This window comes from Numida meleagris, chromosome 5 (genome assembly GCF_002078875.1).
Source record: "Numida meleagris isolate 19003 breed g44 Domestic line chromosome 5, NumMel1.0, whole genome shotgun sequence".
Classification (NCBI taxonomy): Eukaryota; Metazoa; Chordata; class Aves; order Galliformes; family Numididae; genus Numida; species Numida meleagris.
Genome location: NC_034413.1, coordinates 42899872 through 42917124, shown reverse-complemented (window position 1 = coordinate 42917124; position 17253 = coordinate 42899872). Strand labels below are relative to the sequence as shown.

Sequence of the window (17253 nt, the reverse complement as noted above, 5' to 3'; positions counted from 1 at the left end):
CTCTCAGGGCCATCTCCCTACCCTTTTCCCCTTTCCCCTTTTCCCAGGACGTGGGCCCGTGGGTCCCCCGTCCCCTTCGTCACGGAATCGGGCCTAATGCCCATAAACCGTTGACACTGGTAAAACTCCACACTGTCTGCACACTGACTTACATACGAGAAAAAAAAAAAGGTGAAGAGGTTTTGTTTCATCTGTGTAATTTAGTAAATACAGTGCAGTTTGTAAAACCTGGCAGTGAGTCAGGCTGACACTTTGGTAATGTGCAAAGAGATTTCTGCTATCATGCTAATACCTCCTTAAGGATCTTGCATTTACTCAATTACTATTGCTTGTAGAAAATAGAGATTGCCAGCAAATAATGTGAACAAATGAGAAACAGAGCCTGAACATACGAGAAAGAGGTAAGAGAAATTCAGAACTTGAGAAAAGCAGTGAAAAACAAGGCTACTCAAATATTTTCTTTTTTTAATTGATATAAATCTACATTTTCTCAAGATGGAAAGAAGGAAAACAGCCATTGTTAAAAACATAATGAAATAAGAGTTTTTATGGGAGATTAACAATCAGAAAGGCAAATGTCATCAGAAAAAAGCAGACCCTAAAGGCTAATGTGTCATTGGCACCAAACAACAACAAAGTAGTCACTTCTTAAGTTAGCTTATATCTTCCCCCTATAAAAGTCTCACTTCTCAGCAAGAAAATTTGACATGATACTTTCACCAAGGAAAGTGAGAGAAATGCTTCTTCATTGCTTTGATATAAGGCATACAATGCCAGAAATAAGATGTCTCACAAATATTTTCTCCTCTAAAACCAGTGTTATAGTGTGATGCCTCTAATTTGGCATCCACAAACTTCTGGAAGGCAGGAGGCAATTTGTTGAAAAGGATGATCAAAAAATATTTGCTACTTCAAATACTACAAAGTTGAGACCCAGCAAAAGCTAACTCCCAACATTTGAGTCACTTCAGGTCGGTCTCATCTCATAACTTACCAAGTCAAGTACACCGAGAGAGCAGAATTTTGGGCTGAATGCACACAAAATTCTACAAAACAGAAGAAAAATAAAGTATTGGCAAAAGCTAGGTAAACTTCTAAGCCTTATTCTCATGAAATAATATTGCCCTCAGTCCTCAACACTTTGAGGAAAATTAAATACACTGTCTTGAATAGTTGTTATTTTATTCCTCCATACATAATCCTAAAATTGTGTTACTTCAGTAACACAAGTAACTTTTAAATAATTGTAGTTGCAGAGAAGACATAAATATTCTAGTGGTGTGCAATGAAATCTGAGACTTGACGTAGATTATATATTCCCAATGAAGAACATTGCAATTGATTTATGCAAGTGCAACCTACCATTATAAGTCAAGAACTCTCAGAAACATGAGAATTCTGAACTGAAATGTAATTTTTTCCTTTAAAAGTAGAAATTAGCCATTCTTTTTTTTATATATATATGAACTGGATTGATTTACACAAGACTTGTATTAAATAATCTGCTCTAACGAAGACAGTTGCTTGGTAGGATAGTTGTTAACTCATTTTGCTAGCGCCTTAGGCAACATGGACTTAGCTATTATCATTAAAAAAAAAGGTTGCATTTTCTAAGACAAGGAACTGGCATATTTTATTTTACCTGCAATGATTCTATTTATAAAGATGTCAACAGTTTACGGGCTGGTTTGGCTCGGTTCTGTGACTAATGGGGTAGGGGACACATGGACCCAAGCCCCGGGAAAGGGAAAAGGGAAAAAGGGTAGGGAGATGGGCCTGAGAACAAAACAGCGGCTACGATCTGAGGAGAAACAAACTAATTCACTGAATAAGATATCAGAATGCAAAATAACACAATATAATACAATATAATTATAATTTAAGCTAATAAATCCAATAAAATTGAGAGAGAGTGTCCAAAATTAAAGTAGGCCTTACGCTAGTACCGACAGTGAGATGGCTGGGGAGTGAGATGCTGCCAGGACGAGAGACGGGACGAGAAGAAAGAGGAACAGGTCTCGTGATGTGCGAGTTTTTATCTTTCCCTCTGATCGGAAAACAATAACAGGGTTGCAAAGTCCTCTGGGGAATGTAGTAGTTCTTCTCTTCTGAGAACCAGGTACATACACTACATGATGTTATGATGTGGAATACCAATAACCCAAAATGATAAAGCCATGACAAGAGAGTAATTTGTACAGTGGTCTATGTGTAAAAATATTCATAGCTCATTCATATGAGAAGAAGAGGAGACATATGATGACTATACTTATTTAAGAGTCCAATGTTCAGATTGCTGCTCTGCTGCTGACTTCTGTTTTACTTATATCATGACCTATGAAAGGGATTGGTGCTCGAAGTGTGACAGATGTATGTCGTAAGTATTGACACTTAGAACCATAATCCTCAAAACCTTGGTATTATTAATCTCTAGAGGATCTCCACGTCACTGACTCAGAAGAAATAATGGACAAAAGCTACTTCTAGGCACTTCACTCATCTCCAGTGCTTTTGTTGAGTGATGAATATTGAGAAGCTAGTAATGAACATAAAGACAACTCTAGAAATTGACATTAATTGCGAGGTCTAGTAATGTTTTAAAAAATGCTTATAAAATAACTAACTGTTCCTCAGAATTTGATTAAATTTCAAGTATTTTGTTTTGCTCCTACTAACAGAACTATAGCTTTTCATAAATTAGTATTGTACATAAAATCTTATTTTAAAAAGCAATATAGTGATTAATTTTTGTCTATGTGTTGCTAATTCTATTTACTACATCTGATTTATATTTGTAAAGAGTTGCGTGGCTTTCCTCAGTGATGTGTTAACATTATTAAGAAATCTTCAATGTGTTTAAATTTTGATTATCAGAACTGCTATTATTTTTTTAAAATTATCTCATAAATGTTCATCTTCTCCTTCAAAGGCTGAATACTCAGAAGGCTGAATTTGCTTTTCCAAGCGCATTATTAGGAGATATAGTAAATCATAATTAGAATTCTAGTCTTATATATTATTAAAATAGTACTGCTTAACTGTTCTGACTAATGCCATTGCTATTGTCTTAGGTCTTGAATGGGCAATATCTCAGTTTAATGGGCTCCTCATAAACCAATGAGGAATTTAAAATTAATTTTTCTTCTACATTTCCCTGGTCATTTTAAAATTCTGGTCCAAAGAAGCCAAAGGCTGTTCCTTTTCTAATAAGACTTTTGAAGCTTAAACTGAACAAGACTCATTTTTGTAAAAATTAATCACTAAATTTGGGGAAAAAAACTATTGTTGAAGAAGACAAATTAAATTCAAAATTGCCAGGAATTTATAGCACTTTTACATGTATCTGTACTAAGATTTTAGAAGCTGGGAGCCTAACCACTGGGATTTACAGCTTAGGTGCCAATTAGTGTAGGGATAGCCAGTTAGAGACTGCCTCCATTCTGAGGGCCTGATTGGACCATTTGCTCTCTTCATTTCTCAGACACAGGAATCTTACAGATATGTGGAACTTTCAAACAAATCTGTATGGCCCTGGGGTAATTTTCTGTACTCTGTTTTTCAGTAAGACACGGTATCCTTATTCAATTAGGTTATTTTAAATACCCTACCAGTTTAGTTTGTTTTTCAAAGAGTTTTGGTAATAAAGAGTGATGTATTCTGAACTAGTCATTCAGTTTCTCTTGGCTGCTGTTCAGAAGCATAATTGTTTATGTAAAAATTTTTTTTCAAGTTTTTCTCTGTGAATTTTTTAAGGATTCCTTTCACCATATGTAGAGACAAAGAAAGCAAATGATGCTGACAGCTAGTGGCCTATAGAGGTTAATCTCTTTTAAATGAAATACAAGGCCAGACTTTTCTTGTTAACCATAAAATATTATTCCCAAAGCTTTGCTTATTTTCAGTCTTAAATATCAAGTTTTCACTTACTTGAGCATATGAATGCTGAAGATGCCTATTCTGAGGAAATGTTATACATACCTATCATTACACTGCGTGCACTGATGTATTATTGTACTCTTCATTCATTTAGAGCAGGTAAAGCTTCAAGTAGATTCCCATGAAAGATCTTGTATTGCATGGTCCAAACAGGTTTTCTGTACATTTCTTAGGATTATCTCCTACTGCTTTTGTGTAATGCTCTTGCCAATTTAATGTTCCTGAATAATCCTAAAATCCATGTTGGGATTCATTTGCTTATATAATTATGCATAAGTTTTGAGGAAATATGCTTAAATTTTTATATTGAGATCATTATATACCATGCTTTTTTTTCCTTCTTTTGAGATACTGAATGTCTTGGGGATAAGATGTGAGCATACTGCAAGTCAAAACAACAATTTAAACTTTGATCCAATACAACATTAAGAAAGTCAGGCAGTATGATATAGAGAAGCTGACATTATTACAGTTAGGCAGTGTGCATGCATGCACTTTATCTCTAGGGAGACAACCAAAATGCAACCCAAATGAGTATATTTTCATTTTGACTGACTCATGCTTATATTTACATGCATTCTTATACAGTATGCGCTGCACTGCCGGAAATTCTTTATGCTGTTTATATTTGCTTTTTGTTCACTCTTAATATATGAAATAACTCACATAACTGCAAGAAGGAATCTGCACAGATAGTCTCTCCGCTTGTGAAAATGCATGGCTGAATAGTCTGGCAGGTGAGAAATCCCTTCTACTTGTTACCTGAACAATTTGAGTATAGAATCATGCATGGATCCCAAAGAAGGTTATTCATGGTGGCACCAATGCAAAGCCAGATAAGGACAGACCTGGTTCCCAGGTAGCTGATTTGAGGGCTATCCAAGGGTATGGGGTTACAAATATCTTCTGCACAGAAGATTATGGAACCTTGCCAATATGTAATAATAACTACATAGCCCAAAATGTATACAACATCATATTCAGCATTTCAAAGGTGTAGGTTCTACACTTCATTTGTACATACTCTCTTTTAATACTTACTTTGCATTTTGACCTGTTTTGGTAATTATATTTCATTATGAATATTCCACCTTTGATTGATAGGTGGAGCTGACACTGTTAATTACGATTTTGACACCATTTCCTTTGAAGCCAATGACAAAACTCCTATTGACTTCAAATAGCTTAGAATAAAGCTTTATAGAACAAGCTTTTATTGTACTCATATCAAATAAATTGTGCATACTTAGGCATTGCTGAAAGATGATGAGCATTCATTGAAGACGCCGGAAGTCAAAGACGTCTTGCATTTTCCTACACAATCTTCATTTTAAACTTTTTCAATATTGTATATTGAATAGTTACCTAGTTTCATAATGCATACATTTGTCATTCGAAATGAGATAATTGTCAAATAGAATGAAACAATTTTACAGAAGTATGTTCATTTCTTATTACTGTGCATATCAAAATGTCATGGGAATTTTGCTAATGGTTTCCATGGGTTGGAAAGTTCATTCCCGAAAAATGACAGATTTATGGAAAGTAGGATTTCCTCCCATACCTCCTGTTTCATAGAATACTAATGATGTATTTATAACAGCTTACTTCCTGTGTGCACATATTTCCTTTTCTACAGAAGAAAAGAAGTTATAAACAATGACCCTACTGTGATGTGGATGAGGAAGAACATAATTTGGACAATTAATTCTCCCATGTCACACAAGAAAAAGGTAAAGATGTAAGACCGATGCATACAACACACTTCCCATCAACAAAATTGGTGGGATATGTTCAATGGGACTTGTGTGGACTATATATTAGTAGGTACTTTGAAGTGTGTAAGTAGTGGAGCTCGGCACTGCAATGATATATAGTTTTTCCACATCAGAATGGGCACCCACAGGTCTTGCCCACCTTTGGCCCCTGTTACAATTCATTTTCCCTTCAGATATGAAGTTAAGGCTGTTTGTGGGCATGATGGTACAGTGACACTCAAAGACAGAAGTAAATAGGAAATTTCTAAGACACTGGAGGAGAGAGCGAGTATCTAAAGCAGATTTATTCATAAAGGCAAGTTTTAAAGTACCCTAAAGCACAGAGGGAAGAATAATTTATGTGAAAATTGACTCGTTTAGTTTGTATATACAAATGGTATTACGTATAACTGAATTGTGAGTCCTGAAGAGAGCTGTCTCCCACTTAGAACAGTAACTTCCAACATTTCCACCCTAGAATTAATATAGTATCAGGCTCTATGCAGGTTATCTTATATGAGATTATAAATCTTCTAAAATTACACTGACTTGGGAAAGGTAATTTATTGTTTTAACCACAGTATTTTAGAAGTATTAGAATAGATTTGGATTTGTGCTGCTACAGTCAGCAGACTTCAGGTATCTAGCGGAGTTCTTCACCCATTCAGTTTAGGGTCTCAGATAAATCATGCTGGAAATTAGCCCAAGAGGTAGGCACACTTTCAAGAGGCTAGATAGCTGAGTTACAACAGCAAGCAGATAATCCTTTTTCCATGTACTGAATTTAGCATGGTAGCTTAGGAACTTCACATTTTATACACTATATACACTTACATTTTGTTCTCGCCAGTTTGCTTTCTGGCACTGATACAACACGTGCCTTGTACAGGGGCAGTCACAGCCTTTGGCATCTCACACATTTAAGAAGAGAACATCTACTTTCACTACAGACTACATTTCTCTCTGGCAAACAGGCACAGAACCAGATGTTGGGGGTAGATAGCTGTTACCTCCTACCAGGTGGAAATGATTAAGGAAATAATTGTGATTTGCACTATCCAAGTTATGGCCCTACTCTTCCCAGATGAGTTAAATGAGTACAGATACAGTCTGATTAAATCACATCTCTTGTATCTTAATTTTCTTTCGGGTGTATCTGGTTCAATCAGGCTTCTTCCAGAGGATTTACATTTCCATTTAGAGTATCACACCAGCCTTGCAGATCAAAGTGGACATTTATCAGAGGTCTTTTCTATGAATAGTTATATTATAATGGGATTCTCAAAAACTAATTTAGAATACACCAGCTTACATAGATCTTGTTTTCATAGCAAGTTCTTTTTAAATAAATGGCTGATAATGCAAAGAAAATGAATAATGAGTTTGCATAAAATGATTTTTTAAAAATCTTTTATGTGCATGCAGAAGTACATTCATTTAATGGGGTATATGGGGGAACTGGACAAACAAAAAGGTCCTTTCAGTCTATAAAGATCATAGAATCATAGAATCATATAATTGTTAGAGTTGGAAGGGACCTTTAAAGGTCATCTAGTCCAATTCCCTTGCAATGAACAAGGACATCAACAGATAAATCTTATTGCTTATACCCCTGTCCAGCCTGACCTTGAATGTTCCAGTGCCTCACTACCCTTATAGTAAAAAATTTCTTTCTTATATCCACTTTAAATTTCTCCTCTTTTGCTTTGAAACCGTTTCCCCTTGTCCTATTACAACAGACCCTGTCAAAGAGTATATCCCCTTCCTTCTTATAGCCCCCTTTTAGATACTGAAAGGCCATTATTGGGTCTCCCTGAAGCCTTCTCCTTCTCAAGGCTGAACAGCCCCAGCTCTCTCAGCCTGCCCTTGTAGAGGAGGTGTTTCACCTCTTGAATCAAAATGTATGACATTAACCAGTTACTGAGAAACTATATGTATGTATTACTGAAATGGTAGCTGTGTGTTGCTGAGAAATGGTGGTATCATATAGTTACTAATGGAAATTAAAGAACAACAAAATTTATGACAAAATAATAGCTAGAACTACTTAGATTGTTGTCCAGGAAAATGTAATTGTGTTATTAAGTCAGATAAATAAGATAAAAAGCTACAGCCATGATTCAATATCTGAATCATTATCTTGCTCCTTAAATAGAAGTTCACCTGAATTTTGCATGAAGTATGGGTCTACTGTAAACTTCCTAGTAAATATGATAACTTTCTAATAAGAATACTCTAATGTCATTGCGATCAGTGTAGTTCTAAAACAAACTGAGAAGGATGCTTCAGGATAACACATTGTTTATGAAGTTGATTGTCCATAATGTACAGGAATGCCAGATACCTTTGGGATGGGTTAGCTGTTTGCCTCTCATTAGGTAACATACTAGCCCAAAGTACAGGCAATAGTAGTGTCAACTGGTAATATATTAAGCTACAGTTTTCATCCAATGCTGAAAATTCACTGAATTTTAGCTTGTTCTATTCCTCTCTTACTAGAAAATAAATTCTGAAAAAAAATCCACTATCTGGCAAGCCAAAATTAGGTTTCAGTGTTGCAGGTTGATTTTACGTTATGCATACCATCGGTATATAATATGCTAAGGACAATTTTCCTATTTATTCACCTAAAACATATTGATCACTTTCCAGGCATTCATATAATGGGTGATCTCTACTTTTCAGTTTAATTTTCCACCATTGTCCTTTCCAGATGGGAAAAGACACTTTAAAGAACAACTACCACACTCTGGTAGTTAACAGGTTCTTTCTCATTTTTTAAAAAGAAAAATTATTTTTCCCTGGAATAAATAGAAACCGTTTTCATGATTTTTAAGGGTTTTCAGTAATGTCCAGTGTTTATTTCCTTTTTTGTGAGATGTTTTTGTGTCTAGGTCTGATCTCATGTTATTGTAGTATTCTTCTTGACTCTAAGGAAAGAAATGAAATTTTGCTTTTTTTGTCTTATATTTGTTATGACTAGAGATCACAGTTTTTTACCATGAGACTGAAAGGCATTTGGACTTTTAATAAGTTCTACAAATTCAAGTCACTGTAATCCAACAGAAATATCATGCATAGTCATTTTTTTAATTCTACAGAATTCAACAGAAATGTTCAGAATTTCCATACAATCTGATCAGTTTACCCCACAGAGGAAATTCACTTGAATGGCAGTTTATATCATCATATTTCTCAACTTGAGTCTGATCAGCAAGGCTCAGAGATACTGAGAATTTGCGGGAAAATGTATACCCAGAAGTATGCAACAGACCATTTTAGGCCATTTTTTAGTTGTTTCAAAATAAAGGAAAATCTCAGGTTAGTCACAGATTCAAAAGCTGTCTAAGGTGTCAGAAAGACCCAGTGAGGTATGCCTCCTCTGAAAAAATTATCATTACAAAGCTTCTTCTTATGGCCACGTAGTGAATAGTGAACAGTACTGAGATAATCTGAAGTTCCTCTTGGCCTTTAGCAGCAGTTCACACCTTTGTTCTCACCATAATATCACACTTTACAATGAGTAGATCTAGAAAAAATCTTACCATAAATAATTTACCGTTATCAAAAAGGCCTCTGTTCAAACATATAGGTACATCATTAGATTTCTTTCCAATACAAACACAAGTTTTAAAGGGTAATAATACTTGATGACTACTACCTATACCATATTTGACAAAGACATCCTTAAATCAAGTTCCTTGCCTATGCAGTGTATAGCACGGGACAATTTTGCGAAGTGTATTCATACCTTTATATCCAAGCCCTCAAGTAATTAAGTAATTCTATCCTTAACTGATTTATTTTTTCAGTGGACCATTCTTCATTTCAAGCTTTATGAAATTACATGGGGGGATGATATGGGTAGGTTGGGTAGGTGGAACAGAGGACAAATCTAGAAAAATAAGAATTTTCAGGATAAAAGTGGAATAGAGATCTTTTAAGAACACCAGTAACTACTTTCAAGAGAAAGAAAAACGACTAACAGTGAATGAGTTCTTGGGGTTTTGTCAATAGTTATACCCATGAGATCATCTTTGTTTAACGCAGTTGTGCTACTAGTGCTGGATACCATGGTATATTTCTGTTAGAAAATTTGTAAAGTATGTGAGTCTCAATTGCTGAAGGAATCTACTGCTTGCCTACAAGGAATTAGAAGATTTGACTCACGCAGACATTCTCAACACACAAGGGAGAATATCAGATTTTAAGAAGCTGCTGGAATTATTTTGAAACACTCCCCTGTTTAGATTAATTTCTCATCGCATGTCTATGTTGTCAGCATAAATTTCCCAGACCTTTGCATCTCATATATATATAAATAAATAACTCAATGTTTACTTGTATTTGAATCAATGGCATTATTGTAATGATCATTACTATTACTTTTATTGCAACACAGTTATGGAATAAATCAACATCTTCCACAGTGAGCGATAAAATTATGCTTTGTGATTCTGTGAAGCCCTAAACAGGTCTGTCTTTCAGACGGTTAACAGATAACTTCTGAGTGCCAGGGCTATATGAGAGAATACTAAATTAAGCATCCAAAGAAACATTTGTAATTATTGCTCATAAAAAAATAAAATCTTGACTCACATGTGACTGCAGGGTAGATCATTGTCATCACAGCTGACAATGCTCTATAAATATGAAGCTGCAGAGCCTTTTGAAAAGTCTGCAAGGTAAGAAGCAGAGACATTTTGTAAATTTTACTGTGTAGTTCTGCTGTATACATATTCATGTACAATACTGAATTGATAATGACACACATTTTGCATCTAGTTAGTCAAAAGCCAGAGGGGAAAATATATCATCAAGGATGAATTTCCCAAGTGTTTTACTTCTGCAGCATTAGTGGTACTTCCGCAGATTCAAATGGAATTATTCTGTAGTTTTTTCAAATGCAGCAGCAGCATTAATGCCGGGTTTTCAACACAAACCAAAGTAGTAAAGGTATATTCCTACAATATTTACACAAACAAAAACTTCATCTGTAATTGATTTTTAATTAGAAAGCATTCCATGATAAACTGGTCTTTCTTCATGTGTCCAAGCTTATATTCACTAAGGTTTATGGATTTACTATTCCCTAAGAGTACTACCTAACACTGAAATAACATCTGAGGTGTGCAAGTAATCAGTATTTCTGTTTCCAAACCTTATGAGCTGGCATAAAACACTATGTTAATATTCAGCCATTATTTTTATTATACATGACAAGAGATAATAAAGTGTTGTTAATACAAAACAAGTATCATATATTAGGAATGTAATGAAGATGCAGTGTCTGACTTTAAAATCAGTTATATCACTGCACTGTTTTATTCTGCAAAATTTGCCTAAATTTTCCTAAGAGTTCAAAAGGAATAGAACCAATACTTCTTGAATATTTCTCAAAAAATTTGTTTTGTAGATCTGCTCGTAACGTTGCCAGTCTTTCTCAGCAATATTTTCTATTGAACTCCAGGGATACAAGATATATCACAAATCCACCTTTGTTTTTAAAAAAGGATAGATTTTCAAAAAGGAGGATTGAATATGGGACCGTATATACACCATAGGATATCTGAAAGCCAAAAGGTGAATTCAGAGCTACAGTGTGTGTAGATCAACCAACTGCATGGATGACTGATTCATGCAATTTCTGTACTTGGAAATTCTAGTACTATGGATGAGCTAAAATGTTTTGTTTCCTCACTTCTTATTCCTTGAGTAGATTTTTCAATATTTTCTTTCATTAACCTTTAATTAAGATTTTAAGACTCTGTAGCTCATTGGATCAGCTCCAGGTTTCAGTAGCAAGTAAATATTAATATTATTCGTCATTGTCATTCAAACTCAATATTCTTTCCTATTTCTGTTGTATGTTCATGTTGAAACAGCAAACAACTGAAAATGTTGTATTTAATTAGCAACCTATTTTGCTTGCACTAGTTCAAGCTAAGTACTGAGAAGAAGATTTACCAAGTCTACTATCTTGAAGAGCTACTAGAAAGGAATATGCTGCTCAAAATAATGCCAGTAACAAAAACCCTGCAGTGGACTAGATTTTGCTGTTAGAAATATTTTTTTTTACTACTGCATGTGAATAAACACAATTATTACCATATGACTGTCATTAAGAATAGCAGTGTCTCAGACTGTACAGCACCTTTGTCACAAGACCAAATACGTAATAGATGTAACAAACTAAAGAAAAGGCCTAGAAACCCAGAGCCATGGCAAACACTGCTCATGAATACCCCAGTCAAAAAGGTGTCCTGCTGCCAGGACTGGGTTCAAATAATATCACTGCCTTATAGTCCCGTTCCAGGAAAGACTGTGCTTTTCTTTGCTATGCTGGTTATCCACCAGAAACTTTGGGCCAATAGTTGTTCCTTAGAGAAATAAGTAAAGAATGCATGGTCTTGGTGTGCTGCCTTGTTTTTAATATGGATTTGTTTTGGTAAATACATCATCTGTACTGATGACAGTGAGGCCATGTATTGTGACTTCAAAGCATTTCGCAGATGTCAATGAATTAAACTTCTGAGACATCTGAGTGATAGACAAGTTTTTATCTTCAAACAGATGGAGAGCCCATGCAGACAAGTAACCACAGAGTTTTACAGGAAAGAAAAAACAACAAATTCAACTTGCTTCACTCCGGAGGTATTTTAACTCTTGCCCGTATCCACAGATTAACTCTTATCCCCACCTTTGCTCTGTAGTTTTCCTGACCATACCATGAGATTTCAGGAGTGGAAAAAAATGAGCAGAAGTGTCCCTGACAGCCTCAGACCCACCCTGACACTGGTGTATGAGAAGAGGAGGCTAAGAGATGGGGGCTGGTTTGCCTGATCTGGTTGCTGGCACTTAGATTTGCCTTGGCTGCAGTGTCAAACCAAGTGCTTGTTCAGTAGCAAGTAATGAAATTCGTGTGTGGACTAAGAAATGGTAAAATAACTACTCATGCCATAGCAAAATTTGCACCCAAACATTATGTGAAGACAGAAATCTCAAACAAACAACAAAAAAGAACAAAAAAACCCACCAAAAAGCCAATAACCACACAGCTGACTTAAACCTTGTCCCTGTTCACTAACTCTGTTATACATGAACAGAAATATCTAGATGTGTGACTTCGTGCACTGAAAACATCTGTATGGGCTTTAAGAGTAACTGCCTTAATTTAGGTTGTACGCAGAACTTCAGGTCAAGGCAATTGAAAAAGCACCAAAATGATCCAGTTTTTCTTTTGATAGCAGGAAGACAGCTTCCTCCAAACATGGGCAGCAGCAGCAGCTCTCCTGAAACAGTCTTGCACTGATGGGAGGTGGAGGGGAGAAGCAACAGAGCACATTGCAAAGCACCTCCATGAATTGCAAAGCCATACCTATGGCAAAGAATTCCAGGCTTTTTTTGGTTACTGCATCAAATACATGTAACTCCCCCTCTACCCATTGCCTAAGATGCTGAGGAACAAAAGTTATAAATAAAAACCTGCAGCAAAGCCAAGGAATATTCAGCTTCTGCTAAAATGCCTGAGATACTGCAGGGCTACACAAAAGAAACATGGTGATTTAAAACAAGCTACAAAAGGTCTACAGAGGGTTTTAGAAATCTCTTGCAAAACAAAGGGCTCACCCTTTCGAACTTTCAACACTCACCAGTTTTTTTTCCTATACAGTTTTAAAATGAATGAGACAGACTGTTAAAATCAAAAAAGGGAAATGAAGTACTGTATGTTCAACTTTGCTTTCTCTATTCTCGATTGAACTATTAATCCAGCACAAAAAATGAAATCAAGTAACCTAAGACACATATCAGATATTAGTCTGCACTGTGCTTCAAATGATTATTTTTAATTTTTATTAAAGATTTTGGCAGAAACATTTTGAATAAGTGAAACTTTAACATTCCTGAAAGACATTTTCTTGTAGAATAGGGGAAAAATATACAAAAAGTATGGTAGCTTCTCAGTTCCCTAAAACTTCTCTTTTGTGAAAATTTCAGTAGAGTCTATGCAGTGAGTAGGGAGCCCGACAGTTTCAGTACCTGCTTTTCCCTCTGTTTGTGGAAATAGATGCCTGGGGACAACTTCTGTCAAGAGGAATAAACCTCACCATCCAAGTAAAATTGGGCAAACAGGAAGCACATTAAAACCAGTGTCTTCCACTTGGAAAGTAGTATGAGTTCATCCTCAATTTTTACAGCAGATTATACACCTGTAAATGAACATTTGTCTAATAACACCTTATCTTATCTCTGCTGCTTCAAAGCAGTACTGTTTTGTGTTGTAAAGGAAAAAACAGAGTTCTACAATAGGTGGAGCTTAGGCTACTCTTGAGAAAGAGATTTGAGTCATTGCAACTTAAATAAAGGTTTTACTTCTTAGGGCTTGCATATCTGGGGGTTCCTGCTCTTGCAAGCACGATGATAGCAGCTGGCTCCACCTACCCCCCCCAGACTTGGTCGTGTAGGCACTGACTGCAGCTCAGGAACAGGGACCCAGTGATGCAGAGTCTTAAGTTTACCTGAGTTTTCCTTTTAGCTCTTTAAAGTCTCTGAAAAAGATCTTAGGTTATAGGCAATGAGTGACAAACTTCTCTACTGCTGAAATGAACCAGAAGTACCTAATATATGCCTATGTCGGGTGTCTGGCTTTTAAGCTGGTACCAGCATTAATTAGTCTAGTCCATTTGGAGGGACAGATAACATCATAGCCAAGATTTGTAAATCTCTCTCTGCTCATGCCTTGGTGCATTTTGTGCTTCTCTGGCTTTTTGTCTAGACCCTTGCAAGCAGAGAACCCAGCTGTCATTCTGAGCTCTGGGGACTGTGTTTTATCTTGAAACACGTGAGAAAAAGCAGACAGTGAGCTTGCCTAGTGAGCTAGTCTATACTTCTCAAGGTTGTCATGGCAGGAGGAAATTCTGTTGAAGGAAGACATGGAAATTTAGCATGCAGATGACAGACAAAAGCTACATTAAATTCCTAGTGCTGTGTGGCCAGTGATGTCTCTCTCACTGACAGATTCTCATTTGTTGTGCTGCTTGTTGCCCTTTTGACAGTAATTTGTTGCTTCACGTCGGTCATTCTCAGGCCTTCTGCTGACAGGCACAGGAGGAGAGGGATACAGAATACTTTCTGTAGCATTTCCAGGCTTCTGGGCACTTCCCAAGGAGAAAGAAGTAGCAAGAAATCAACCTGGGCTTTTCTCTTCAGAAAACAGTGCTTGAACAATATGGGGAGAAAAACAACAGTTTTTTTTTATTATTATTATTTTATTTCCCACACACATATATGTTCATGTAGATACACACTCATAACCATATAGGACCAAGACAGATATGCTTGCAGGGTTCAGGCTGAGTCAAAGAGCAAATTGTTTTAATGAATATTTTGATCAACCTTGCCAAATTGATTTAAAGTGTGAGTGCAGTCTGGGAATTTTGCTCATTAGTACTGAACTTCATGATAGAGGAACATAGAGTGGTGAGCTCATTAGTATCAGCCTGCCTGTGTCTGAAGGCGTACATGATGACAGGATGACACAAGTGACAAGAGACAGGGGCTGTGGTGCTGCATGTTAAAAATATCCCTTGCAGTGCTGCTCTGAAATATTAATTTTACTAACATGATTCTTACGATGAGTTATGTTGAATTAGTAGAATGAGTGAGGTGATTTGAAAGTATTTTCCTAAAAGGAAATGTGTCAGCTCTGTCAGTAAAGAGTGAAACAACTGTGGTAGCATTTACCTTGCATTAGCAACTTTGCTTCAAAGAGAAGACTGCCACAGAGGTGCTAGGTGGGCAAACCCCACCCTTGTTTCCCTCTACTGAGCAGAAAGGTGCCCACGTTGCCTGACAGGACTTACCTGGAACATGTTGGTGTTCTTTGAAATACATTGTGGCAAAGAAATAAATCCCAGTCAGGATAAGAGCAGGAGGGCGCCTACTGAGCTGTGGTGCTGGGGGCTGGTAGCTTGCCTGATCTTTCCCTGCACATGGCCAAGGTGTGGAGCTGACTGCAAGAGAGCTGGAGTGGTGGCTGCAGAGCCACCTGCAGAGCTGCCTGCGGCTGAGAGCATCTTCTAATTCTGCCAGACCCTACAACTAGAAGTACTGGAGTTTACATCCTCCATAAAAGCACTTTATGCTCCCTATTGTTATGTGGTAACTTCTGGTGATACATAAAAATCCCTACTCTTTTGAAATCCTGATAAATTCTTGGCCTTAATACAACCTTATGGCAGCAAATTCCACATGTTAATTACTTGCTTTGTAAAAATATCCTAATACATTTAAAATCTATTGCTTTTTAATACCCTTTTGTTCTTCTGTTACAGGAGATTTTATAAGAAACATTGCTCTACAATTTGTAATTTGTCGATATTTTTTTCTCGTTTTTTTTTTTTTTTTTATATGCTTGAAATAGCACCAAACTTAGCAAATTCCATCATGTCTTGAATATTTTTAACACCACTTACTTAATCGCTCTGGCTCTGTCCTGACTTTGACACGAGTAGATCAGAAGAAAAGCTCTTTTTAATAATAACTTTTCTACTTCTAGATTGCTTTTTGTTACATCTAACATTTTGTCTTCTTTCTTCCATTGACTACTGTACTTGCAGTGATAATCAGGTTTATTTTTTACCTTGGATGGTTATTTTGAATTTAGAATTCCAAGCGTGTCTTTATAGAAGGTATGGAAAAATGATTTTGCCAAGGTTAATGAAGTGTAATGTAAACATCTGATCCCTCTGCTATAAGATCATTAGACAGAGTTCTGAAGAAGACCTCACTGCTAATTCTGACATTTCAGTTTTCATGTAGAGAAAAGAAAAGCTGTAAGATTTCTTTTTACTCTTGTGATCCAGCTAGAAGGGAACATGATTTCACCTAAGGTGCTTTGTTGGGCTTCTGGTGAATTTTACTGAAATCTAGACATTACAATGAGATGCATATGTGTTTGCAACACAGAAAAATCTCTCTCTAGTTACTTAATGAGATCTTTATATAAACTGCAGAGAACTGTAACTTAAAAGAGCTAGTCAATATTATTTTAAGTTAAACATACTCTTGCTCATTTTTGCATTATTTTTTTTAATAAGATTTTCTGTTTCAGAAAACTACAACATTCCATAAAAGCAACCAGCCATTTCAGGGAAGTTTCAGTGTTTGTTCCAAGAGACAGGAATTGTATTTTTAAACACAGCTCCAGTGTCTTATGGGATTTGCATTTTCCTTATTTATGCATCTGGAACCACTGATACAGCCATAAATCTCAGCCAGCAGCTGGGCAGAAGGAGGGCTACCTGGAGGAATTATTTCAGAGGGAAGAAGCCTGCATGGTCAGGGAGCATGTCTGTTGGTCTCAGCTCATCTCTGATGAGAACAGGAGATAAGCAAGTGCATTTTTCAACCAGCTGTCACTGAAAGGAAGCATTTGGTCAAATTCAACTGATTTTTTTGGTTGGTACTAATTCCACACCTGAATGAAATATTTCCTGTTCTTCCTAAAAGACTATTTTTATTCTCTTTATCTAATCAAAATCAGAAATTGCTCTTGTAT

At 36.2% G+C, this 17253-nt stretch overlaps 1 long non-coding RNA gene across 2 annotated transcripts in view; it reads right to left on the bottom strand.

Annotated features, from left to right (window-relative positions):
- Positions 1-17253, bottom strand: part of LOC110400094 — a 168788-nt gene that overhangs the window by 8141 nt on the left and 143394 nt on the right. For both annotated transcript variants that reach the window (XR_002439626.1, XR_002439627.1), the window contains exon 4: positions 10293-10371. This is a non-coding gene — a long non-coding RNA (uncharacterized LOC110400094). The remainder of the gene's footprint in view (positions 1-10292; positions 10372-17253) is intronic.